This window comes from Balaenoptera borealis (genome assembly GCF_965194805.1).
Source record: "Balaenoptera borealis genome assembly, chromosome: 4".
In the NCBI taxonomy this organism is placed as follows: Eukaryota; Metazoa; Chordata; class Mammalia; order Artiodactyla; family Balaenopteridae; genus Balaenoptera; species Balaenoptera borealis.
This window is the reverse complement of record NC_138861.1, coordinates 10,715,011-10,742,861: the sequence shown is the minus strand read 5'-3', so window position 1 is coordinate 10,742,861 and position 27,851 is coordinate 10,715,011. Positions and strand designations below refer to the sequence as shown.

General features: G+C 37.0%; 1 protein-coding gene across 25 annotated transcripts in view; it reads right to left on the bottom strand.

Annotated features, from left to right (window-relative positions):
- Positions 1-26,361, bottom strand: part of LOC309628591 (uncharacterized protein) — a 299,876-nt gene extending 273,515 nt beyond the window's left edge. For 23 of the 25 annotated variants that reach the window (XR_014244554.1, XR_014244555.1, XR_014244556.1 and 20 more), the window contains exon 1: positions 3,466-26,361. The gene's annotated coding sequence lies outside the window, so the exon portion shown is untranslated. Of the gene's footprint in view, positions 1-17 lie in introns of all 25 variants that reach the window. The other 2 variants (XR_014244553.1, XR_014244552.1) reach the window with 2 other exon arrangements.
- Positions 26,362-27,851: the final 1,490 nt, after the last annotated feature.

The window sequence follows — 27,851 nt, the reverse complement described above, 5'->3', positions numbered from 1 at the left end:
CAACAAAAAACTGTTACCCTGTGCTCTGATCTTGGGTTCTGACACCATCCTCCAATGAAAAGAACCAGGGCTCTTTGGAGAAATGGCTGGCTGGCTCTAGAGCTGGGGCAGGGAACAGATATGATCAATCAGGAGCATCTTAACAGGGCCAGGAAATAAGGAAGTGTTCAGAGAAAAGGATGGGGCCTGTCAAATGGAACCAAAGTGAAAGAGCTCTGAATGGCCAGAATCGGAATAATTTGAACAACAAAATAAACAACAGTATTGGAAGATCACCTAAAGCATAAAATACATATCTCAAGTCCATACTGATAGAAATAAATGATGTCATAAACAAACGAGGGAGAAGAGACAACTCTTTCTTACAGAAGAATTTCAAACAATTCATTTGGACGCTCCCCTATCCAGGAGATGATGCTTAAATCACCCCGCACCTTTAAAGGCGGGCCACCCGGAGTGACTCGTTTCCTTAGAGCAAGGAAAACAAGGAGAGGAAGTAACCTCACAGTGGAGAAACCTGGCAAGCCCTACGTCGACCAGATGATTAAGATTAGCACCATCACTAGTAAATCATGGAAATGGCATGTAGCCTGATAGGATGTGGTGAGAATTCACCTCTCTGGTCTTCCTCCCGAAAGCCCACGACCCCAGTCTAACAGTGAGAAAAACATTAAACAAATCCGCACTGGAGGACGCTCTACAAAGTACTCCTCAAAACTGACAAGGTCATAAAAAACAAAGAAAGCTCGAGAAACTGTCACACAGTGGAGGAGACTGAGGAGATATGATGACTAAATGTAATGAACAGAAAACGGACCTTAGGAAAAAAACTAGTGAAATCTGATACAGCCTGCAGTTCAGTTAATAGTAACAAACCAAACTTGTTTTCTTAGTGTGATAAAGATAACATAGTAATGAAAGATGTTAACATTAGGGGAGCTAGAACTCTCTACTATCTTTGCAACTTTTCTCTAAGTCAAAAAGTATTTTTAAATTAAAAGATTATTTTTAAAAAGGGAACTATTGTTTTCTTCACATGGTGGCTCTACGGATTTCTTAAAAGCTACGTAATGAAAAATTCTACATCAGTTGGATTTTGACATCTCTAATTGTTGTGCTGTAGTAAAGTCACTTTGAAAAGATTGCATCCAGATTGAGCAACACAGCGATTCAATTATATGCCACGTCAAACCCTCCCGACTCAGGATCTTGCCAGACACAAGCTTTCTGACCTCAATTACAATAGCAGGATCCTCTTTTGATCTGGCTCCTTAGTTTCTGGTAAAGGCTACACCTGGTAGTAAAATAAATAGATGGTAAATGAAGCAAAACAAGATCAATAAAACAACCTTGTCATTATAGGTACTCAGCTTCCTCTGGGAGAAAATGAGCAAGAGATGTTTGGAAAGATGGTCCCGTGAGAAGGAGAGTTGTGATGGAAAGTTATTTATTCCTTTAATAATCTATTCAATAAAAATGTATTGCTTGCCCGTAGTAAGCTAGCTATTCCAGAGACAGAGAAAACGGATAAAGCCCTGGTCATCATGCTCACGTAAGTCACAATCTGGGGGGAAAGACAGACAGGAAAGGGAGGATTTAAATACACTGATGAGTGCTAGCTCTGCCTTTTTCCTCCAGTGTCTGTGCTTTTGTTAAATATGCCCGGAGGCTGCCTCAGCACATCTTCTCGCCCTGCACCATCAGTGGTTATGAATCCAGAAGCCAGTCTGGGTTTATGGGGGAAAAATAATTTTCAGATAAAAAGCTACCTCCAAAACCCTTATCCCTTTTTTATTGTATAAAGCCATCACTTAAGCGTAATTTCTCTGTCTCATTCAAATATCACCCCTGCTACAGCCATCTGGGCTTTTATTATTTAACCATTTTACGCCCACTTATGAGCAAGTCACCAAAGTGACCTAACATCCTTAAAAGGAGATTCATGATTCCTAAAGATTTATAAATGCAACTCCTAAATAAGTGAAGGTTGTGGTTTTGCCAATGCTATGCAGATTCTTTGTTTATCCCCTCTGCCCTGTAGTCTGTATAAAATATGTTATCTAACCACTACCTGACCTGACCGGTAAGCCATGGCATTTGGAATTATTTTTTCTTTTCAGTTAATTTTATTAAGGAATAAAATACACTCACTCTAAGTATACATTTCAGTGTTTTGACAAATGAATATACCCATGTAACCACCACAATGATAAAGCCTAAAACATTTTTCCATTACACCCAAAAATTCCTTCATGTCCCTACCCTCTGACTCAGACACTCATCGTGTTAATTTGCGTCCTCGAGGAAGTAGATGCCAAGATAGAACTAGCCCTGAAATAGATCTAGGGGAAATAATGTGAAGGATAAAGGGAAGAGAAGCAAGAAGGCGTGGAAATCCTGCAAAACAATGCAGCTCTGATATAGGTAAAAGAAAGGAGGAAGTCAGGAGGAGGGGGTAGAGAGATAGATACTCAAGGGGGCAAAATGCAATCCCAGGAAAGCGTTGGCCAGGCCCCAGGGGGCATCCTCCGGTCAGTCTCCCATCAGAGGAGCTCCTGTGTCTTTTAGGAGTGGGCTGGAATCAGCACCTCCGCTGTCTCAGCCATCAGGTAGAGGTATCGCATTGTGGGATGTACCACAATTAGTGGATACGTTTACCTGTTGCTGTGCATTTGCATTGTTTCCAGTTTGTGAATATTATAAATAAAGCTGCTATGAATATTTATGCACAGCTCTTTGTGAAAACATATGCTTTCTTGTCTCTTAGGTAAATGCATAAGAGTAGAATTGCTGGGTCTTATGGTAAGTATAGTTTAACTTTGTAAAAATCTGCCCAACTTTTTCCCAAGTGTTAAGAGTCACTGCATATTTTACAAGATGTCCAGTTGCTCACATCCTCTCCAACACATGGTATTATCAGTCTTTTTAATTTTAGCCCTCCTAGTGAGTATGTAATGATATCTCATTGCGGTTTTAATTTGCCTTTCCCAGTGATGAGGAGCACCTGCCCATGTGCTTGACCACCCCTTCCTAAGGTTCCCAAGGGTTCTGGGAATATCTTCGTAAGGTTCCCAAGGGTTCTGGGAATCTCTTCCTAAGGTTCCTAAGGTTTCGTCGCATTAAAGCATCAGCTCAAAATCATTTCAATCAGGCCCAGGTGTTAATAAGGTTACCGAGTGTAATCTGTTAAGTACAGACCCTGATTTACCAGTGTTCCCTATTGAGGGAAGAAGAGTAAAATAAAGAATCTCAAGAAGGTTGTAAGCCACTGCTTTGAATATATACATATTCTTTTAACCTTATGTCACCTAGCTGTTATACTTTGTCAGTTTATAACTACAATTGCATCCAGCTGCTAAAAACAGAGTTCCAACAGGGACTTAAAATAATTACTTTTCTCACATAACAGAAGTAAACTGTTGATGACATTGATTCAGGAGTTCAAGAATATTAGCGCTGAAGTACCTGAGATTCTCTTGACATTGTTTTCAAGGTCCCACAGTGGTTGCTCTGACTTCAGCCATCTCATCCCCATTTCAGGAAGGTAGAAACACAAAGGGGAAAGGACATGACTCCCAGCTGAGGCAGCCCTTTTAAGCAGCTGTCCTGGAAGCTGCTTCCCACCCATGACTCACGATCATATCTCACTAGCCACCCAATTGTATGGGGGCTTGCAGATGTCACTTTAAACTGGGCATAATACTATGACCAATAATGTAAGAGTTCTGTAACTCAATGAGAAGGACAGAGTTGATAGTAAGGAGGCAACTAGGAGTCTTTATAGTTTCCTTCCCCTTACACTTGAGGGTTTGAAAAGAACAATCTTAAATTACTGTTCTCTGTTTGATCACTTTTAACTCACTGCCTAATATATGTAGCTTCTTTCAATCTAACTTCTCTATAATTGCCTATATTTGATCCTTTCAACATATTATACCCTTCTACCTGGAGTGTTTACCTATAATTAAATCCTTTCTTTTAAAAACTCCTTCCTTGCTTTATAAAACATTACTTAATGCTGATTACCCATTTGCTGTCAGGCTACTCCTTCTCAGTATCCTTTTTGGGGGTCCCTTATTTTTTGGGGTCCCTCTTCCCTTATTTCTATACATTATCTCTGGCAATATCATTTATAGCTATGACATCAATTTTAATATGACCTACTTCCCATCAGTACCTTCTTCTAAGTCTCAGGCTTGAATTACTAATCACCTACTAGATACCTCCTTGAATTGCCAACTACCTACCAGATACTTCCGTATGGGTATCTTACAGAAAATCAGATTCTAGATTTTCAAATTGAAATTGTCTCCCTCCCCATTTTTCACCCCAAATCTCCCATATTTCCTGTCCTGGCTGATATTATAGAATTAATAAGAATTAGGGGGGAAAAGACATGACCAATGGACATACATACACTAACAAATGTAAAACCGATAGCTAGTGGGAAGCAGCCGCATAGCACAGTGAGATCAGCTCTGTGCTTTGTGACCACCTAGAGAGGTGGGATAGGGAGGGTGGGAGGGAGGGAGATGCAACAAGAAAGAGTTTTGGGGATATATGTATATGTATAGCTGATTCACTTTGTTATAAAGCAGAAACTAACACACCATTGTAAAGCAATTATACTCCAATAAAGATGTTAAAAAAAAAAAGGCATGACCAAAAAATTATAAATCCCTTGTACGGGTCAGAAGGTTAAAATATTTTTATCCTCCATATTATTTCATTGTCATTATAACCTTACAGGAGAAGTACTTTATTGTATCCATTTTACAGGTGAGGAAACTGAGCCTTAGAAAAGATTAATAATTAAGACCAGGGAGATAGTAAATGATACTCTCTCCTAGTCTCAAGTCCAAAATCTTTGCATTAGGGTGTTTCACTTTTATTTTTCCTTAAAATATCTGACATAACTTTCCTATATACCTCCTTGCCTAACGAGAGCGACTTCTACCTCAACCCTCACAAAATCCAGCAGAGTGTACCTTAAAAATAAGTTTACATAGCCTCTGTCCCACAGCCATTGCTTTTAATGCAAGATCTTGGCATTTCTTACCCACACTAATACAGATAACTTTCAAAGTCTTCTTTGAAAAGTGTTACCAGATCTTCTTTTCTTCATTCTTCTGAAAAAGAGATATTTGCAAAACTAAATTCTGTCCATGTCAGTACTTTGATCATATTCCTTCAGTGACATTTTATTATGCAGAGAATAAAGGCCAGTTCCTCAGTATAAATAGTCTGCCATGGCTGGACCCATGTCTGTTTCTCCCTGTCACCCCACATTTGCCCTATGGAATTACTTAATGACTCCCTGTCTTTGCATATGTTGATCCCTTCCCCTATTTTGATAACTTATTTTATTCTTTAGCATTTGGATTCTCTTGGAAATTTCCTGGCTTTTCTAAACAGATATAGTACCCTTAGTATGCCATATTCTTTCATGGGTGTTCTCTCTCTCTCTCCCTCTCTCATACACCATAGTAGTCTTACTGCATGCCCCAATGTCTAAACAAGAATGAGACAATCTACTCTGACCTCTTTGAGGTCAACAACTGTGTCTTCCTAATCTGTATGAGTTTAGTCCCTGAAATAGTACCTGTTGTTGCTAAGAGCTCACAGTTCAATTTGAGATACACTAAAAAATATATAATACAGTACGTTGTGTCCTACTACAGGATGGACTTAAAGTGCTGTATTAATATAGATGTTGTTATTTACCTGTAACTTGATTTGTTCACGTGATATCTTCTCCTCCTCACAATTAGCAAAACTGAAGAAACAGGTTAACCCAGGCTCTGTAAGATGTTAATGACATAAGGGGGAAACCAGCCAGTATTATGTCCTTTGAACAGCCGTAGAAATGCAAGCAGTGTTTTCTAAATGCACAGGACTTTCCTCTTTTTTTAAATTTTACAACATATAGCATACTTGCTCCTGATCCTCTATTAGTCAGCTTTGCTGAAGTAACAAACCACCCCAACTTTCAATGACTTCCTCTAACAAATGTTTCTTGCCCATTAATGTTAAATGTAACTGCATTTCTACTCCAGGCAGAGGAATTTCTCCATGGGTCTTTTCATTCCAGGACCAAGGATGAAATGACAGCCACCCTCTGGGACTTGCTGTAATAGTACAAGAGCGAGCTGCCTCACACAATTGCCCTCCATGATTCTGCACATCTATTCACATTTACCTCAGTAAGTCATGCGGTCAGGCTGCTGATGGAATACGGAGTGCAGGAAAGCTCTGAGAGTCACATGGCAATGGCAACGGCAACAAGATAGAACCCTCTTACAGGAGAGGGAACAATGTCATGTGTTTTTAAATTTTTAATGTCACTCAGTCATGTGTTTTTTCATTTTTTCCTTGTAGACAGCACAGTGCAGTGGGAAAAGGGCTCATCAGAAGACAGGAGGCTTTGTCCTTGTTCTTTTCCATCTCAACCTCACTGAGATTCAGTCTCCTCATTTATAAAATGAAGGGGTTTCTGAAAGGAACCCTCAAGTCTGAATTACATGACTAAACGTTGCAGTTGGAGTGCAAAGCAACATAAGAAGATTACAAAGAAAAATTACTTCCCAATAGGTCGCTCAAGTTTTGTGTGACATTTTCTCAGTGTGTCATGATCAGGAAGGAAATGCAAAATGGAACAAGAACAGCTAGGTTGCATTTACATATAAGGGCTGGTTCAAACACACCATACCATGGATGTAAACCCTTTTATATTTTACTGTGAGATAGCTACTTTTTTTCTGTCACATATTAGAATAACCCATTTGCTCCTCTCTCGTTTGACAGACATGTCAGTCATAGGTACTCATATCTGCTAAGAGTTTTCCTGTTGCAAATAAGAGAAAAAACTCAAATTGTTGTACAAAATAAAGAGTCAGTAATTTACACAGCTAAAAAGCCTAGAGGAGGACTACCTTCACGGATAGCTGGATTTGATGACTGAAAGATTTCACCAGGAATCTGTCAGCTTTGTCCCAAGTCTGGCCCCTCTAGAGTTCACAAGATGGTTGCCAGCTGCAACTGGACACGTGTGCTTTTCCTTTTAGTCCAAAGGGAGAGCGTTTGCCATCCCAGCTATTAACTAAAAGTTCTGGGCTTTCCTCTAAGTGGATCAACTTTTGTCAAGTTCCCTGAACCAATCACAGTCAGAAAGAGAATCTGGTTTTGCTACTTGGTTTCTGCCTACCCAGAACCCTATGGTTGCCCAGTATGGGAGGTAAAGGGATTGTTGGAGAGTCCATGTGCAGATCACGTCCATAATGAAAGCCAAAGATTTAATGAGGATACTTTAATGACTGCTTTGTAAATTTTATCAGCTTTAAGGAATATACCACTATCATATAAAGAGATAAAAGAACATAATACAGAACCTACCACGTTTACATATCCACGAGCCTATTTTTATGCTTGTAATAGAAACTATGGTAACTAACTCTCATCCAGATGTTGTAAATTTACAGTGTTTTTCTAGTGAGTACTTATTTGAAGAAAGTTAAATTGCCCAATTTGTAGGAGCTCCTAAAAATTTTTCTGAAAAAAAAAAAGATTCTCTATAAACGGTTAAATATTTATGGGGGGGAATATAAATCCACTCTATCACTCCAAGAAATTACCCCTGATCCTTTTAGCTTGCATTAAAGACCTTAAGGGTATCACAACCTATTTTGCTTGATTAACTCGTTTGTTGACATGAACAGAATATTCTTTCACATGCGGAAAGAAATAGTAGAGAGCTATCTTTGAGGGGGAGGAGTCCTAAATTAAAACACACAGCACACCGCAAACACCAATCCCTTTTTGTTCCTTTTTATTTCAATAGATAGCTTTCCTTACCCCTAGAGGAGTCCTCAGGAAAGCAGGCCATATGGGTAGTGTGTGGAGAACTAAACAGGAGGGCAGTTTTTGGTTTCTGGAGAATCGGGTCTTACGCATAACAGCTTCAAATTTTTTTTTTTTTAAAGATTTATTGATTGATTGATTGATTGATTGATTGCTATTTTGGGTCTTCGTTTCTGTGCGAGGGCTTTCTCTAGTTGCGGCAAGCGGGGGCCACTCTTCATCGCGGTGCGCGGGCCTCTCACTGTCGTGGCCTCTCTTGTTGCGGAGCACAGGCTCCAGACGCGCAGGCTCAGTAGTTGTGGCTCATGGGCCTAGTTGCTCCGCGGCATGTGGGATCCTCCCAGACCAGGGCTCGAACCCGTGTCCCCTGCATTGGCAGGCAGATTCTCAACCACTGCGCCACCAGGGAAGCCCCCAAATTTTTTTATATGATATACTGTGAATTCCTATATCATTGGCCACACTTTTTCCACAGGAAATGTCAAAACGCGTTCCAAACACAAATATAAGTGATTTTTGGATTATCTGCTTTTGTTCCTCTCCAATAGCTTAGAAAATTGAGTCAACTGCATGTGAACTTCTCATTCACAACTAGACAGAATATAGCCTCCTCTGAATTATTCATGCTAATTGTGGGGAAGGAGAAGAAATGTCATGAATAAATTAAATTTACTGATGAAAGAAATCTGGATTGCTATGGCATATTGCATTTATCATTGAGAGAGAATATTTCACAACATATTATAATTATTTATGATGTTTGTCTATTAGGCTTGGAGTTTTGAGGGCACCCAATGATAAGGAAATGAGGCAGGCACGAGAACTATAAAAGTTTAGCAAGTCACAGTTGGTCATCTAAGGAATTTAGTGTTTCATGGAAAACACAGATAAGAATACTAAGGTTTACAAAACAATAAGACAATCACATGGAGACACAGGGGCAGAGTGAGAGAGGGCTTGGAAGAGTCAAGAAATTCCAAGGGCAGGTAAATGAGCTGAATGTCAAAGGATGAGTTACCTAGACAGCTGATGAAAGGGCATAAGTGAAAAAAGAAGACCTCAGAGCTTGCAAAGAAAACCAAGCAGTTCCGTGGAGCTTTGGCCAGCTCTAGGCAGTGGTGCAAGTCTGGGCTTGGCTGATGCCACAACTTGACTGGCATCACAAGCAGCTACGGCAGTTAAGATCTAAGTATCATGCAATGAACCAAAGCACTTGAAGACTTATTTTTTAAAGGTATAAATTTCTGGACACTACACCTGATCAATAAATATGAGTACTACAGTTGGCCCCAAGAATCTGCCTTGTTAACAAATTATCCAGATTTTTTTTTAAATGTTCACTAAAATTTGATAATATTGTTCTATGACATTGGATGCACATTAAAATCACCTAGGAAGCCTTAAAAGATGTCAATGCCTAGACCCATCTCAGACATTATAACCCAGGCATCTTCAGTTTTAAGAACTTCCCAGGTGATTCTAATGTAGTCAAGTGTGGAAATCACTCATCTAAGGGAATAAACAGTATATTGTTTTCCTTTCCTTTTTGCCGACACACATCCCCAGTGGCACTTTAGACCAAAAAGTCCATTTCTCTAGGTATTAGAAGCCACTTTTACTAGTGCCATCCTAATGACAATCTGGTTTCTGTGTTTGTGTTTGCCACAGTTTGAAACTGACCTTGCAGTCTAGTACAACCACCTAATTATGTCTTTATCCAAAACGCAATCAAGATAATGGAAAGGATATTAGAGAACACAAAATCTTTGGGAGTATCTGACTGTCTCAAATACTGTATATTGAGATTAAATATTCCAAGAGCTCTATTTCAGGTGGCTCCAGTACTTTAGCTCCACGGATGTATTTTGACAGTAATATGTTTTTCTACACATGTGAATATACCAACTAATCACAGTGATTTTCCCAGTATAAATGGCTTCTTTCATGGGCAAGTATTTCTCGTAAGATAATTTGGCAGACACATTCAGAGTGTTCAAAAAAATTTTTTTCCTGTTTTATCAGGATATAATTGACATACAACAGTGCATTAGATTAAGTTATACAACATAATGATTAGATATATGTATATGTTGTGAAATGATCACCACAGTAACTTTAGTTAAAATCCATCACCACATACAGTTACAAATTTTTTTTGTCATGAGAACTTTAAAGATCTACTTTCCTAACAACTTCCAAATATACAAGAGTACTGTTAACTATAGTCACCATGGTGTATATTACATCCCCAGGACTTATTCATCTTATAACTCAAAGTTTGTACCTTTTGACCACTTTCACCCATTTCTATCTCTGGCAACCGCCAATCTGTTCTCTATGAGTTTTGGTGTTTTAGATTCCTCATATAAGTTAGATCATACAGCATTCATCTTTCTCTCTTTGATGAATTTAGTTTAACACAATGCCCTCAAGGCCCATCCATGTTGTCACAAATGGCAGGATTCCCTTCTTTGCTACGGCTGAATAACGTTCCATTATATATATCACATATATGTATGAAATATATAAGGTATGTATATATATATTACATACATTATATATTTTATACATACTAGGTTGTTTCCATGTCTTGGTTATTACAAATAATGTTATAATGAATATGGGAGTGCAGGTATCTCTTCTAGGTAGTGATTTCCTTTCCTTTGGATATATACGTCCCCAGAAGTGAAACTGCAGGATCATATAGTAGTTCTATTTTTTTTTTTTTTTTTTTAATTTTTGAGGAACCTACACACCGTTTTCCATAGTGGTTGCACTAATTTACATTCCCACTAACAGTGCACAAGAGTTCCCTTTTCTCCACATCCTAGCCAACACTTTGTCTTTTTGGTGATAGCCAGAGCCATTCTGACAGGTGTGAGGTGATAGCTCATTGTGGTTTTGATTTGCATTTCCCTGATGATTAGTGATGTTAATCACCTTTTCATGTAGCTGTTGGAAAAATGTCTTCTTTGGAAAAATGCAGCTCCTCTGCCCATTTTCTGATCAGATTGTTTGCTATTGAGTTGTGTGAGTTCTTTATATATTTTAGATACTGACCCTTTGTCAGATATATGATTTGCAAATATTTTGTCCCATTCCATAGGTTGCCCTTTCATTTCGTTGATGGTTTTCCTTTGCTGTGCAGAGGTATTTTATCTCATTTATTCATTTGCTTCTCTTTCCTAATTCCTATTGGAGGCAATACCTCCCTATTTTCCTTACTTAAAGTAAAACCATTTTAGGAAAGTCCTTTTTAAATGTACCCTTACCTCTCAGACCTATACTGTATAGTCACTACCTGTTTGGCAATGCATGTCCCAACTGTTCAGAGGCAAAGGGGGCAAACTCAGCCACTGATTTAATTTCCAACTGTACCAGAAGGCAGAAAGAAACTGTGATTACTCTCTACCTGTTTTGGGTACAATTGTGAGAAAGATTAAGAACCTCAGAAAGATGGATGTAAGAGGACAGTTCCACTCATTTGTTGGCTGAAATAATGGGAGTACCAGAATTTTTAGCACATGTTAGTTAAGAAATAACGGGAGATGAGGGGAGAAGAAAGAAAAAAGCAGTAAGTTATTCTTCTTTATCTTTTGCTAAGAATAGTTCTCAGCTGTTTGGAGTCTGGGGCCAGTGCTATTTACCATGGAAACTAAGGTTCCCGAACAAAACAAAGACCAAGATCATGCCTGATTTTGTGGGTGGTTAGGTGGTGAAAGCACCGCCCTTCCCCACAGTGCTCTCTCCAAACTATTTCTACAAAACGGCAGGAAGTGAAAAGGAAAATGTGCAGTCCATCCTAAAGTATCCCTTTTGTCACTTTCCAAACAATGTTTTCAGGTCAGAAATGAGTATTCATTACATTTTGGCCTGGCAGGAAATGAACCTAATAAGATCCTATTTTGTTCTTGGCCTTGTACCATCAGTATCACCAAAAACAATCATGATTTTGCATAAGGTATTATGTATAGGAAACAAAATACATTTACTCCTTGTTTTCATGAGGTTAAAAATCAAAGACAACTAATTCTATGGCCAGGACAGGCAAATACATGGTAAGCCTGTAACATCTTGTTATGCCAGAAAGGGAAGAAGGATTAAAAAGAGGGGGGGGGGGGGAGGGGAATGTCAAAGGTAAGAGGGAGCCCACCTGCAAGAGGTTCCACTGATCAAAGCTGGAACAATTTGAACAACAAAAACAACGTAGTATTGGGTTATAATGCAAAGTATAAAATAAATATCTCTGCCTCCACACAGATATACATGACTAAATAAATAAACAAATAGAGAAGAGACAAATCTTTCTTAGAGAAGAATTCCAAATAACTTATATAGATATCCTCCCCTTCAGGAGATGGAGCTTAATGCCCCTATCCCTTGAGTGTGGGGTGGACTTAGTGACTTGTTTCCAAAGAATAGAATAGGCAAAGGGAAAAATAATAACTTTACAGTGTAACAACATGGCAAACACTACCTTGTCCAGAGGATCAAGGTTAACATTATCAGTGATAAGTCATGTTGATAGCATGAACCCCTGATACAACATGATGAGAAGAGCATTTCATCATGTGGTCTTTCTCCCCCTAACCCATGACCCCAGTCTAGCCATGAGAAAAACATTATACAAACCCAAGTTCAGGGACATTCTACAAAATACCTAACCAATATTCCTCAAAACCATCAAAGTCATGAACAACAAAGAAAAAATGAGAAAATATCACAGACCAGAGGAGAGTGAGGAAACCAGACAACTAAATACTATATAGTATCCTGGATTGGATCCTGGACCAGAAAAGACATTGATGGAAAAATCAGTGACATCCTGCTGTTCAAGTTAATAGGAATGCACCCATGTTGGTTTCTTAGTTTTGAAAAATATGCCCTGGTAATGTAAGATGTGAATGCTAGGAGAAACTGAGACGTATATGAAATTCTCCATTATTATCTTTGCAACTTTACTAAGAATCTTAAAGCATTCTAAAATAAATACTGTACTGAAAAAAATAAAAGAAGTCAACATTAAAAAAGCATGTGGAATGACACAGTCAAAAAGCATTTACTTGACACATGCTAGGAAGGTAGTTTTTAAAAACGTGTGAATTAGTTGCATTTTAGAAGGAATAAGCCAAAGATATATGATGAAATTTTGATGCATAAAATTTTAAATGTTTCCACTTCTTTGTGACAATTCAGGAAGGCTTCCTGTATCAACTTACTTCCTTTGCCAAAAACAAACAAACGATTAGTGTCAGTTAAGTGTTTTCAAGGGTAAATTTTCTCTAAGCTATATCAAACCTGAGATCATTATGCAATAGGTTAATAGCATTAAAGATTTTGCTCCAAGCACGCCCCTGATATTCATGATTCGATCCCTAATCCACCAGAGGTACTCTTACTTTTCCGGTTAGCTCATAGTGTTTCATGCTCTCTCTCTTCACTGGTCTATGCTTCAGTTCCAGGTGAGGCCTTACAGCCTCATTAACTGCTTCTGTTTCTGTTTCCCTGCCATAACTGCCTTTTCTTTATTCTGTTGCATGGAGAGAGAGCAACAGAATTTGGAGGAGGGCTTTATTTCCCTCATTCATTTTATAAATTTTGATCAGTGTTGGATAGTCAAAGTTATTTTGATCATCTTAGTCTTGTTTCTAGGTCAGTGCTTCCTAAGGAGGGGTGTGAAGGCCACCTACAACAGAATTACCTGGGATACTGATTCTTTGCCTAGACCTGTGGACTTAGACTCTCTGGGATGGAGCTCAGAGACCTGATTTTAACACTGGCTCCCAGGTGACTGTTTTGTCCACCGCTATAGGAGGTTACAAGTCTCTGGACATGCCAAAGGAATTTTCAGCCTTAGTTTAAGCTTCCATTTATGGAAGAACTTGAAACTTTTTTAGCAGTGTCCGAACTCCAAGTGAATACTGGGGTGCTCCCAAATTCAGAGGCTGAGAAAGTTTCGTTCTTGACTTTTTATTTGGAAGCGTCTATCAGTCCCATAACAAAGGACTCACAGAAATAAAACTTCTTGTGATTGTTTCTCAATCTCAGCATTTCCAAGGGCCTTTTTCAAATAAGGCCCCTTCCAAGACCCAGCTACGAAAGGCTATATTGAGAAGTGTGCTTACATATCTAAACATTATCTCCATGTACTTTCTTCACTTCCTTCAATGGATTTCTTGTCACATTTTCTAGACTAATGATATAATACCAAGGATCACATACATAATAGAGAATTAGGCTGAATCTATCTGAAGAATAAATAATTTCAGCTGGCACCACTTAGTTAAAATATTCCCTGAAAAGATATTTCTTTTCTCAAAGTTAGAATAATGTGAAAAGTGTATGTGGTTTACACTTGTTCCATTTTTTCTTTGATGGCTAAAATTTCCATTGTCTGCCTCATTGTGACACATTATTTCCATTTTCTTCTCATTTCATTTAAAATGGGTCAAGTTGTCTTTCATGTTAATTAGCTTTAAACAAGAAAAAATATCTCTGTGCAGGTAATAACCAACTCCAAATAGCCATTATTTCATTAACTTCATGCTTTGGAGACATAATGGCTGCTTGTTACAGCACAGCAGAGCTGGTATAAATTAAATCTCAATGGGTCATTCATTAAAAAGGCAGTGGAAAATGTCCTGAAAACCAAGATTCTTCAGCTAAATTTAATGATATTTTTTCCCATAAAATTTTCCTAACGTTGCTCTTGTAGTTCAAACACACATCCATTTTAATCAATTTCTAAATTCTTTACTCAATAATATCTTAAAAAAAGAAATTCATGCTGATTAGACCTTCTGACAAAACAAGCCTAAATCATCAGTCTTGATGTTTCTAACCAAATGCCATTGAGAACTGTACATATGTTTTTGTGCATGGATTCAATATTTCCTAAGAAAGTAATATGCAAAAAGCTGATGACTACTGAAATGTCAAATTTAATATTTAATGATCTCATAGATACTAGTCATTTTTTAAGCAAGTAATTCATTCCTTTAATATTTTGAATTCTGAAGTAATCTCAGCCAGGTTACAATGATTAATAAAGTCCTTTAGACAAGAACTCTTTGTATTCTAAAAACCCTTCCAGCACTTTTTTCCTGCTGAAAGATATATGTGTTTGCATGGTATTTGGCTCTATTTGAATACATATAGGGAGAAAGCCTTCTAGTTATAGAGTACATAGAAATCTAGTTATGACTTTTTTTAATAAAAATTCTCCTATTCAATTACTCAAAAAAACTATCTCAACAATTTTGTAGGCCAGGCACTATACCAAACCCTCTGAGAACAACTGTGAATAAGGCAGACATGTTCCCTGCCCTTACAGAGCTTGAAAATCAGTGCTGTTTTATTCCTAAAAATATAATGACTTTTTGTCATTTTCATGTTAGTTGGATTCACGTCATATTGATTGATAAGATTTTATCGTACCTAATTGTTACTACTTCAACAATACAACAAAACAAATAGGGAATTTTAAACATGGTAGAAATGTAAGGCATACATTATACCCAAAATAATTAGTGAGCAAGGCATTACGGGTTTTACAAAATTTGCAATCACAGCATTTATGATATAATTCAGTCAATTATATGGTAAATTAGAAAACAGAAAGGTACCTGAGAAGATGCTAATTCTGTGATATAACCACAATCCCCCCCAAATTAGGAGATGAATCTTTTGGGAAGTCTTTACAGAGAGATTAACCCTCATCCCAGAAGTTTCAAGATCTTTTCCTTTCCTAATAAAAAATGATAGAATTTGAGGAGGAAAGGCTATCTCTTCTATTCTCCTGTAACAGTGTGAAGTTCCTAACCTCCTGTGGTTGTTCCTGTTTAGAAAATTATATTCTTTAAATTAACTGAAAAGGGAATTTTGAGTAATTCATGAAAATCCCAGAAATCAGTTTTTCATTGTGAGACTAATATTGTATACCGACATACTAAATTTAGAGTTTAGCCATTTTTCCACCTAAATAATGCTTGGTTTCTCCCAACTTTTAGTTCAGCTCAATCTTCCCATTCACCATTACTAAGTCAGTAAAGGATTTCTGCTGGTCATCAAGGAAACTATAATATAGAGAGGGTTGAAAATGGTGATAATCTTGTTTCTCATGAACCTGTAAACAAGAGATAAACTGAATAGAAAAAGCACAAATGCATTCACTGTCCCATTGGAGAAAATAGGTTTGAAATTATCCCACAAAGAAGCTCTTCAAAAACAGGGCATGCTGTTTTATAATAGGAAAAAAGGAAGTGATAATCTGAGGGATTCTCTAGAGGCACTGGGATAAATGAGGAAATAAATGGAACATGAAGAATAAGGATATACATTCATTACAAATGCAGGAGGAATTTTTTTCTTTCTAATTTAAATATTGAAATCACGAGCCTGAATTTCTGCCCTTATTACTTTGCCTTTTTATACAGTGGGACAACTTTATTTCATAGTACAATATAAGCAAATTTCAGGAAGATTTAATGAAAACACAATCTTAGCAGTAGCTTTTTCATATTTCACTGAATGGTGTTGGAAATATCCAGAACTATCACTTTATTAAAAACTCTCAAATTAACTTAAATATATAAAAGTTTTCATTTCCTATTTTCCAATTTTGAAATTATAAAATGAAAAAAAGAAATCTCTGACACAAAAGGAGGAGGAGGAGGAGAGGAAGAAAAAGCAAAGTGTAGTTACACTGGAATTTTAGCATAGCCCATTCTGACTGTTGAAAGATCCAAGTAAAAGGAAAAAGTAAGTATGCAAACCACTGATAGAAGGAAGAGATACCAAAACCAAGTTTCAATTACTTTATGATTTAGATCAAAACAAATCCTTCATAGATAGCTGTTTTAACACTAATTGCCCATAAGTTATAAAATAGTACTTGTTTATATTCAGTTAAATACACCATTACATTCTACTTTCTATGGTCCTCTGTTTCACACTGCAAATGTCCATCTCTACAAATACTAAAACTGAGGTCCTTGAGGACCAAAGCATATATATTTCTGTATATTTCTCCCATACTTCCCAGCCCTCCCTCCACAGGTATCCAGCAGGAAAGTAACAAATGCTCCAAAGACAGAAGTAAAACAGACATGAATGGAATTGATTTTCTTAAAGACTGAGTAGAGAGGTACCTTTTCAGTCTTAAATTCTTTGCTTCTACTAACAGAGTGATGGGGTTCAGGACAAGCTACCCCAAAGTATTGCACCTTGGCATATTGAACATTTTAAGCTGAAAGCATTTGAGAAAATAGCAAAAGCAGGAAGGTCACTCTGACATTTCTCCAACCCTTCTCCTCTGAAATATCATAAAACCCTACTGTGAGAGGTGCCCTCCCTATTCTCAGAGGAAAGGAGCATCCTTATCTGGGAAGACAAGGGGACACCGAGAAGAATCTGAACAGCACTTGCTAAGTTCCCCCCAGTTTACTACACTTACCTCATACTTCTTAATCTATCATATTCCTCCATGGCTGTCCACTCTTCATCAAAGCTAGCAAAATGATACTCAGGTTTACTTCGGGTCTTCATGTCCTTATGGAGGCTGCTGTGTCAAGTAAAAATTATATTAATTAATTTGTATGCTTTCCTCCTGTCCATCTATCTTTGTCGGTTTAATTTTCAGACCCAGCCACTGATGTTAAGAGAGAGGAGGAAAACTTTTCCTCCCCTCCAAGAGATATATGCTCCTACCTCCCAAAGTTGATTTTTTTCAGGTATCCTTCTCATTGAATAGTTTTACATCTAGAAAAGTCTTAAAGGTAGTTGTTAACAGAGCTATCAAGAAGGTTAAGCATTTAAAAGGAAAGTTCAAAATCTATTTAGGTTAACTTAGAATTCCTCTGACAGATTTTCTTTAAAATGAAGATAGGAAAGGGAAATGGAATAATGGAATGTGCAGAGGTTTTTTTCTAGGATACAATGGCTCTTCCAAAAGAAAGTTTGATGTCCCACATATTTTTTAACAACTAGTTTAAATTGCTATGTGGAAGATGAAGACGATGAGGTACCCCTCGGCTGCCTCGCCCCTCAGTACCCTGGGCTCCGGGGCTCATCGCTCACTGAGTCTCCTTCCTGTTGGTGGGCATCCCCGCAGAACTGTGAGTACACAAGAGGGTTCTGCCCCGAATTCATGACTAAGTTAATGTGCAGGTACTAAATCATTAGTATTTAGTACTTAGTTTCAATTTTTTAATACAAAAAGGGAGACTTCCAGTAATTTTAAATCTCAACAATCATGCAAATATGTACAATGTTTCATTTATAAATTCTAAATTTATCTAAGTCAGAGAGAACTCTGACTTAGAGTAGGTTTAACGTTATACATAAATGTTTAACTACAAGTGCATTCAATAATACTTGAAGAACTACTCATTCGTCTCTTAGAGATTCCTATTGTAAACTACATGGTGATTCTTTGATGGATTAGAACGCATGTTTTAAGGCATATGTTATCTCCTAGTTTTGCTATATTTAGCGATGTGATGGAAAAGAATTCAATAATCTAACCAGAATTCCAATAATAACAATGTCTGCCTTAAGAGGTTTTACCCTAAGGTAGTACAACTTAATTTTTCATATATCTAAGAAAGTGAATAAGTCAAAAGAATTTAGTAGGAACATTTGATATGTATTTTAAGATCAAACCATTAAGTGGCCATGGAAATGCATTGTTAATACTCTTACCAGAAATCGCCTGTCATCCTGTAAGCTTCATCCAGAACTTGTACAATAGGTGATAAATTTCCTTTTAACAGCAAACATTGTTTTTCATTGCTATGACCAAATATTCTACTAGTAAGTGTCAAAAGGTGAGAATATTTGTTTGCGATGATGGAAGGACATCATCCTGGAAAAGAGATAGCCAAGTACACTGGAAATTCTGCTCCTTAAATTTCCCTTTATAAATCCCAATTCAGCACGTCCTCCCCTTACATAGTCTGTGCTCAAAAAACTTCTAGGGAAAGAGTTCAATCACTTAAGACTGGAATGGTAAGTTCATAGACACTGTGCTGGACCTTTCAAGATCAGCAGAAATCAGCAGTCCAAAGGTAGATAAAGACAATTTTTATGCTACAAACAAGAAATAAAGAAGGAGATGAAAAAAGGAGACATAAAAGTTGACTTGAAGGTAAATTTGGGAATGTACTTTAATGATCCATGGGAAAGAGTGTAGAAGAGATTCAGATCATGGTAACAGGAAGTATAGAAACCTAGCCCTGTTATATTTAGGGGCTGGCTAATAATCTAGAAGGCTAATAAATCCAAGGAGAAATAGATTTTTCATGTACAAGCCATTAGACAAAGCAAGACACGATTCTTTCTAAACATGGAGAATGTGTCCAGATTCTATTTTGTTCCATTGCTTGAAGGAACACAGTGTTGGGTCACAGGCAAAGATCAGTAATAATCCTAAAACACTGCAATGGGAAGAACAGCCAACAAAGAATTATATCTTCCAGTTATATATTTCCTAAACCACTTCCCTGGAAAAAGATGCTCTATATTGAAAGTATATTATTAGTCACAGTCATGAGAATCCAAACATGTATCTGCTAAAGAAACAAAGCGTTCCTGCTACTCCCTGAATTTCCTGTACAATAAAACCTGAAAGACAATGATGTGTAATTCCCATGTACCCAGAATATTTCATCAGAGAACTACCAAGAATTGTGCAGACATTACTGACAGCTACTTTAATATGAATTCCATATTTTAAGGAGAAAGGAGGGGGAAAAGGATATAAGTCATTTTAGTTTTTGAAGGAAAATATTGGAATAATGCCACTGTACAAGAATCAGCAGTTTGGCAAATGAAGGTCTCACTCAGGAAACAAAAAGAAGCAATTTCATAATTAAACAAAGTTGCCAGCATGAAACATCTGTCGCTTCACCCTTAACCCTGCACTCTTCTTCTCTATGACATTTTAAGAGGTTCAGTATTTCTATTAAGCTGTGGGTCACCTGTGGGTCACTTCACTAACAATTTCACTACAATACCAAAGAAACAAATCTCACAGGATCCTCACAAAGAAATGCATTTTTGCAAAGATTTCTCGATTAAAATATATTGAAACTGCTCCCAGAAAGCCTGGAACTTCTCCATTCATTTATACCATCCTGTTTTCCTGTTTCCAGCCTTTCCCACAGACTGGTCCCTAGTTTTCCTTACTAAATCTCTTTCTCTTTCTCACAACAATCTCCTGAGACTAGTGTGACTTGAGTAGAAGACCCTCAGGATACCTTCTGACCCTGAGATTCTGTCATCTATGAGTATGAAATGTCCTTGATATGATCAGTTAGAATTAACCATAGCAAGTTTTGGCTCCTTTTAGCTTTTCCTTTTCAAAACCTAAAACTGAACTTAAGCTCATTAGGCAAAAATAAATCATGTGGCCATTTTTTGCAAATTATCATTCCCTTGGGGTGCTTCCCTAGAAAGGAATTAAAAAGGAAAGGGCTCATTTGCACTCTAGGAACAGATAATAATAGCTTATAATGACATGACAATAAGCACCAGCCTATGGAGTCTAGGGCTTAGAATAAATCAGGGTGGGCCTAATGTGAAACAGGCACTGCTCCTAATAGGTGGTAGGCAGAGACCCTAGGAGAAATACAAAGATTTCTGTCCTGCCTTTCCATCAAATTGTGGTTTGTTCTCTGTGGTACTGATTGGTCGTGAGCTTTAAGAAATCTCTTCCACACCATGCTCCTGTTCTCTTACCTCTTGATTCGGAGATCAGTTAGATATTATAGATGAAGACCAAGAAGAAGAAAACTACATCTGAAATGTGTGAAGAAGGCCTAAGCGAATATTCAATCTATTTAGTCTACTTGAGTGAGTATACTAAGCCTAAGAGATCAATAATTGTCGTTGGGAGAGTTGTATGGGGACACTCAGCAAATTGTAGTAAATCCCTTTCTGCATAAAATGTTTCCTGAACTGAATTCTGAGTGGTAAAGTAGACACATTTCATTTCATATTTATGAAGTTGATGACATCATCTCATCTTCTCAAATTCTTACATTAAAAAGAGAATATCACTCTTTGATGTATACACTGGAATATTCTAAAGACAGCCATGTTCAGAAAAACAAAAAAATTCTTAAATCATGTGGCCTCTTTTTTGAAAAAAGAGAAAATTAACTTGAAAGCAAATGTTAACATTTTAAATAACCAATTAGAAACTAGTGTTGAAAATTAGCTGTTTGGTTAAAACAAATTGTATGTTCTATAAAGCAATAACTGATTTTGTTACATCGTTAGGGAAATAAAAAACACTTCAGAATTGGTTCCTTGGCATTTAGAGTTGGATATTAATAAGTTAAGTTGAAGGGAAAAAAATAGTCTAAAATTCACAGAGCTGAGCAGCACTATATCAAAACTGACTGTACTTCTGATTGTTCCAATTATTAGCAAGTTTTTATTTTTAGTTACTCCCAATGAAATTAGTTAAGACAGTAAATAATAGCATATTTGCAGCAAGTGTTTCAAAGTTAATGAGAATTATTAAAGATAATTTTTATCACATGACTTCCCTACAAAGCCAGGAGATTAATAACTAAATAGGGACATTACCCACAGCTTGGTTGCCAGGAAGAATTATATGAACTAATTAACAGAAGACCTTGGAGGAAAGTGGTCTCATTTACAATCTTGATAAAAAGGAGGGGAGAAGATACCACAGAGGAAAAGATAAACAGATTATTCTATGAACTATTCTTTCTTTATAATAAAATATATCATAACTAAAGAGGAAAAGCTAATAAAATATTTTCAGGAAAAGACATGAAATTGCAAAGAAACATCTAAAGAAAAATTAGTAAACAAATAAATGTAAAAAATTAAAGAAATCAGAAATTAAAATTTTGAAAACATGTTTACACCTAATAAGTGTGCAAAATAAAAATAAGGTAATTATCTATGCTGGTAATGTGTATATGTAAATTGATAAGTATTTTAGAAGTCATTTTTACTATGTATTCCAAAAATTATGTAGATGGTAGTATCCTTTGAAAGAGTAATCTCATCTGCATCAAATTTTCCTAGGGATTATCTAAAGGAAAGAATATCTACATTCATTGCAAAATTATTTATGGAAGCAAAAAGGACTAGATATTTAACGATAGGAAATGATTAATTACATTTTGTCCAATCGACTTCATGGTATAATATTGGGCAATAATTAAAATGTTATTTACGAGGATTCTGTAGCAACATATCATAAATATTAAGTATAAGTAGCTGTCGAAAAACTGCATAGCTGTAGGGAATAGAGAGAAATGTGGAAAAAGAAAATAACTTTGAGTGGAAATATTGCTAATTCTGAATCTAATTTTTATCCACATTTTGTTTTAACTTATTTGGGGAGAAAGATGGTAGAGTAAAAGATTGCTCAGGCTTCTACTGGAATTCAATAATTTCCAGATAGTTAAGTATAAGCTCTTCTAATTAAACCTGTATTGCAATTTATTTCAGAAACAATATCCTTCAGTTATATACATGCTGTGAAATTATATTCAGTAAAATATTTGGTCGGTGCTATCAATTCAGGTATAGGAGGTTTGATGGGATGTTTCACTGAACTAACTGACAATGTTTTGGATTCTAAAACAAGGGACTGAGGTTCAGTGCAGGCGGAGGATGACAGAAGAGGCAAGACAGACAGAACCAGAACTGTTCTAACTAGAAATCATCTCCAGGTGCTTAGAGAGGAGAAAGTGAAATCGACACCAGAACTCTCCTCTATACCCTTTATAATTTTATCCTGTACAACATCCTTTATAATTTTACCTACATGATTATGTGTAAAACTTGCTGCATGAGTTTCATTAGAATGAGAGCTCAGTCTGGCTGCACAAATCCTCTGGTTGCTTTCACAGAGGCCCAAGTTAATGCTTTGTCTCTAGATAGTACACATAAATATCTAAACCAAGCATTAGGGCAGGGGGTTAAAAGCTAAGGACCTGGGGGCTAAAACTGGCTTACAGATTTATGTTCAGGTGGACATGGTATTGACAAAAGTTTGAATGAGAATGCAGTATGGTAGAGCAAGCAGTCTGGACCAATTCAAACATTTTTGTCATTTGCCTGGATCCCAGAGGCATTTGAGCTGACACATTTTTCACCTATATTAGATACAGATGTTTGGACCCAGAACTAGTGAGAAAGTGAATGTGGTCTAAAAAGTCTTATGAATAGACCACAGCTCAATTTTCCCAGCAAGGCCTGGGGCTGAGGCTGATTTCCTCAAAGCATTGTGGGTGCTGAAACTGGGGAAGTGGGGTGGCCTCACCCCTGTGCTTTCTTCCCTTAGCCCAAGGGCCTGAGATATTTTGCAGCTGTTGCCTTGGGATCAAACCACCAGTGCAAGGTTGGAATTAGCCTTTGGTAAGTTGAGAAAGCAGCTGGGAGGCCCTTATCCTCTTTCTCTGCCTCCGATTGAGAGAAGCAGCTCTCCACCACCCTTAATTGACTATTAGGCAGTAATATTCAAACATGATGATGTTAGCATTATTGATAGTACAGGGAGAATCTTTTACCCCTGTTTAAAAGAAAAATACGATGATTGGAACATATTGCAATTAGCCATGCATTTCATTTAACAACTTTCACCTAAGAATCTCAGAGGTTTATAGCAATTAGCTGGTTAATCTTTAATGAATGAGGTATTTTTATTCGTAGAACCTGCAAACCACATATAAAAAGCATAGCTGGAATTTTAAGATGTGAAAAAAAAGGCACAATAATATAAAGAAATAAAATACATTGTCCTTTCAAGGGGCTTTAAATCTGTCCAATAGGAAGAGACACTGCATTTAATTGATAAAGACATCAGTCGGGCACACTCCATGAAAAAGCACGTTTTTTCCAGCTAGCATTTTTTTTACAACTAGATCCAAACAATACTTAATCACTCCTCCTGTGTACTAAGAGCATTTACTACTCAGGCATCTTTAACTTTGCGGCGACATCTACTGTACAAACGGGGAAATGCTCTGGAATCATTCTGTACCCAGAGATATTCTAGAAATTATATTATTTTATTTTATATTTTATTTAGATGCTACAACTTTTTTGATTCTTTCCTTCAATATAAGCAGGCCTCATTTTTAAAATCTAATGACATTTAAGTAATTTCCATATGTATTACTGCATAGAGCCATAGAAATATCAGTCCGTGCTGACAAATCCTAACTTAATTCTCTGGTAGATACTTTAAAGATATCATTTCAATTTAAAGACTTTGCTAAACCTCTGTTTAAATATTAGGAAAAATTTTAAAGTGAGTATTTAAATGCATTCTCTTATATTTAAAGAGAACCATTTCTGAGGACTTAAATATTATTATTTAAATGTTATGTATTTAATTAAAATATAATATTATTAAAATTGATATTATAATTGTAATATTTACAGTAGAACTTGAATTTTAAAGGAAATAAAAGCTCCAAATCAGTTGTCAGCTTGACTCGCTATTTCTCTAGCTATAAAAAATAGCAGAATTATCTGGTATGTACAGTATCATTTGTACTCCTAAATTATGCTCAACCTGTTCACAGCTGGTGGTTTGCAAAAGGCAAACAATTTCGATTATAACTAGGAAATTCTTGCAGAGGAACTTAGTAATTCAACAACAAAGTAAATAATTTTTTATTGAGTATCTATTATAGTATCATGCTAGCTGCTTTCACCAATGTAACATGGGATGAAATGGTATAGCTACCAAAGAAAAACCTCAAAACAGGGGGACCCCCTGTTCCATAGAACAAGCTATTCTCACTCACTCTGGTAAGAGGTGAGAAGGTGTATCTCCGATTGGCTATGGTTCTCCAGGTGTTAAAAAAAACTCTACTTTTTCAACCTGCCCATTGTAATCCAGTGAACAGACAGCCATTTTAAGTTTGTTACAGTGTAAAAACCAGATATGATAGAAGTAAACAAGCCTATAAAAAAAAAGTAAACAAGCCTAGAGTCTCATGTAATGTTACATGAACAGATATAAATTATTAAGCAATTCCTTCCCCATATGATTTCCTTTCCAGTCCTCGGTATTTTTTTTTTTTTAATTAATGACCCCAAGGCCCAATAATCTGCATGAAGAAATAACCCATGTCAAGTAATCATTTAATTATGCTATTATTTTTATAATTATACTATTTTAATACTTATATATTAAATAATTAATTAATTATTCTGCAAATATTTATTGGCAAGGCTGGCTCACCCTGCGAACAATAAAATACAGACTATTTTTCAAGGGTTTACAGCCTGGAAAAGGGATGCATCAACAGTTCAAATCAAATCAGAAGGCACTAAGTAACCAAATGAGATCTACGGTAATGAGATAAGGATTTAGAAGAAGGTATGAGTACTTCCAGCTGAGGGAATCAGAGGAAAATGTATGGAGAAAGTGATCCATTTGATCGAATATGAGGAGTGTGTGCATTTTCAAAGTGCTGTTATGGATGGTCTAGGTAACGTGGAATTCAAGACCCCAGTCCTCACCGAGACAGGAAGGCCTAGACAGGGGCCTGACACTGAGCAGCCCTGGATGTCTGCTCATTGGATACACCTTGGCTATTAAACCAGTGACGAAGAAACAAACAGAGGTTGAGACATCTCACAAAGGGCCCTGACTTGCAAACTAAAGAGTTTGAGATATTTACCGGGAATACTGAGTGCCTTACCCCAGTTCCCTAGATCATGGCAGGGAAATGTCTTCAACTCTGAGTTTCAAGTCAATTTCCTTTTAGCTTCATCTCAAAGCTGTTGTGCCGGGTTGGGTTTTCCCCAGCTTCATTCTTCCTATACTTTTGAATTCTTCCTGATCTAAGACTAAGCCTTTTTGGCAAGTTGCCATAGATCTTTCACACAGATCAGTTTATACTTTTGATTCTGAAAAATTTGTTTCCCCAACTTCCTCTAAAATTTACAAATTACAATCACCATTTTTCCCTGAGAAATTATTTTTATGCTATCAATTTTCAAATACTTTAGATTTTCTTCTCCAAATACATTTTATCATATTCAGCCCTAGCCTTTCCCTTACCACTTCTGGTAAGTAAAAGGATATTCTGGGAACATAACTGCCATCTCCTTTGACCACAGAAAGTGGGAAAGTAACAGCATAGAAAAAGGCAGAGATATAGGAGGAAACTTCACCCAACTTAGTTGCCTTCACCCACCTTCCAAAAAACCCCTGGGTTCACTTTATCTTAAAGTTTGAAATAATCCTTTTGTGACCTGTCAATAAAATATATAAACAGCATATCTGAAATGCCTAATATATAGGTACAAATATATTCAGAGATAATTAAATTCAGTTGACAACTCAAATGCACATCGTAAATATATACACGTTGAGATTCTGCCTAGAATTTAATTTTCATCTTAATTCTACAAATAACTAAACATTTTTCTACTAGATCAAGTTTGGGGTTCTCAACTCTACCAAGTATAATTTTGAGTCTCCAGTGTATGAGTTTATAGTTTTTTTTTTGAGGCAAGTATAATTTTGAGTCTCCAGTGTATGAGTTTATAGTTTTTTTAATCACTTACCACTATTCTTCTACTAACCTCAGCATATTCGTAAAATTAAATCACCATCCTTTATTTTTCATTTATAGTTTCAGTCTAACTTCACACAACCTAGAAAGAAAATAGGACAAATTCAACTGACAGAAAAAAATTATAAAGATAATTTACACTTCTATACAAATTTTTAAATATCTGCATGAATCAGGCAGCTTAACTTCAGCTCTGTACAAATCTGTGGTATAAGTAGGTGAAATGGCTACAAGGAGGCCACACTTTTCTCTAAGTCAAATTATACTCTCTATGATACATACACATGCACTAAACTGGTTTTCCCCACTTGCTTGACTGTCCCTTAGATAACATTGTCAGGACTGACATCTACTGACAGAGCAGGTTGTGCCTCAATGAGATGATTTAAGAATGACCATGTAATTTGTTGTCTGGATTAGGACACTTTTGAGAGTAAAAAAATATATATCTTTTTCATATTCACAAAACTCTATAAATTTTTTATAAAAATAAAAACTACATATCTGTATAAACTAAGAAACATTTTAAAACTTCTTCACGTTCATTATCAGAACATTAAAAGATATGATCACGTAATAAAGATTTAGACACATAATAAAAGATATAAACACATAATCTATGGGTGACCAGACTAGAATCAAGATGGTGGAATAGGAGGACACAGAACTCACCTCCTCACAACAAACACATTAAACATACATCTACACATATAACAATTCTCACTGAAAACTAACTGGAGACTAGCAAAAAGAATCCGGTACAGCCAAGGCTCTAAGAAAGATCCACATAGAACCAGATAGGAAGGGAAGAGAAATGATCAGGTCAGGGCCTGGCCCCTGGGAGGGGACTCAGGAAAAGAGAGAATATACCGGTGGAGATCTGCCCTGGGGAGTGAGCAGTTTAAGCCACATATTGGGTGCCCCAGCCCTGGGGTCTGACAAGTGGAAGACAAGCCCCCTTGGCTGGTTGGAGAGCTGGTGGGACTAATAGGAGGGTCATGAGAAGCCTGGACTCAGCTCATGAGATGCACATAAATGCTTTCTTTCTCCCAAAGCAGGGCAGAGAGGGCAGACTGAAACCGTAAGGTTGGCTGACTCATTTCCCAGGACCACCACAGGGTGTGCCCCAACCTGAGCCAAGCAAATGCTCCAGTACTGCGTGCCTCACGTTGCAGCTCCACACTAGAGCAAGGGCTGCCACAACTGAGGAAAAAGCTCGACTATGAAACACTGCAGAGGCTCAAACCCTAAGTGATGTCTGAGCAGGGAGGGGGCCGCCATTACTGCTGTTGCTTAGGCGGTGCCTCAGAGGCGGTGTGGACAGCAGTCAGACCACCACAGCCCATGCACAACCCTCACTGAATACCCACACCAGCCCCTCTTGCTCCGGCACTGCTCCCCTCTGGGGCA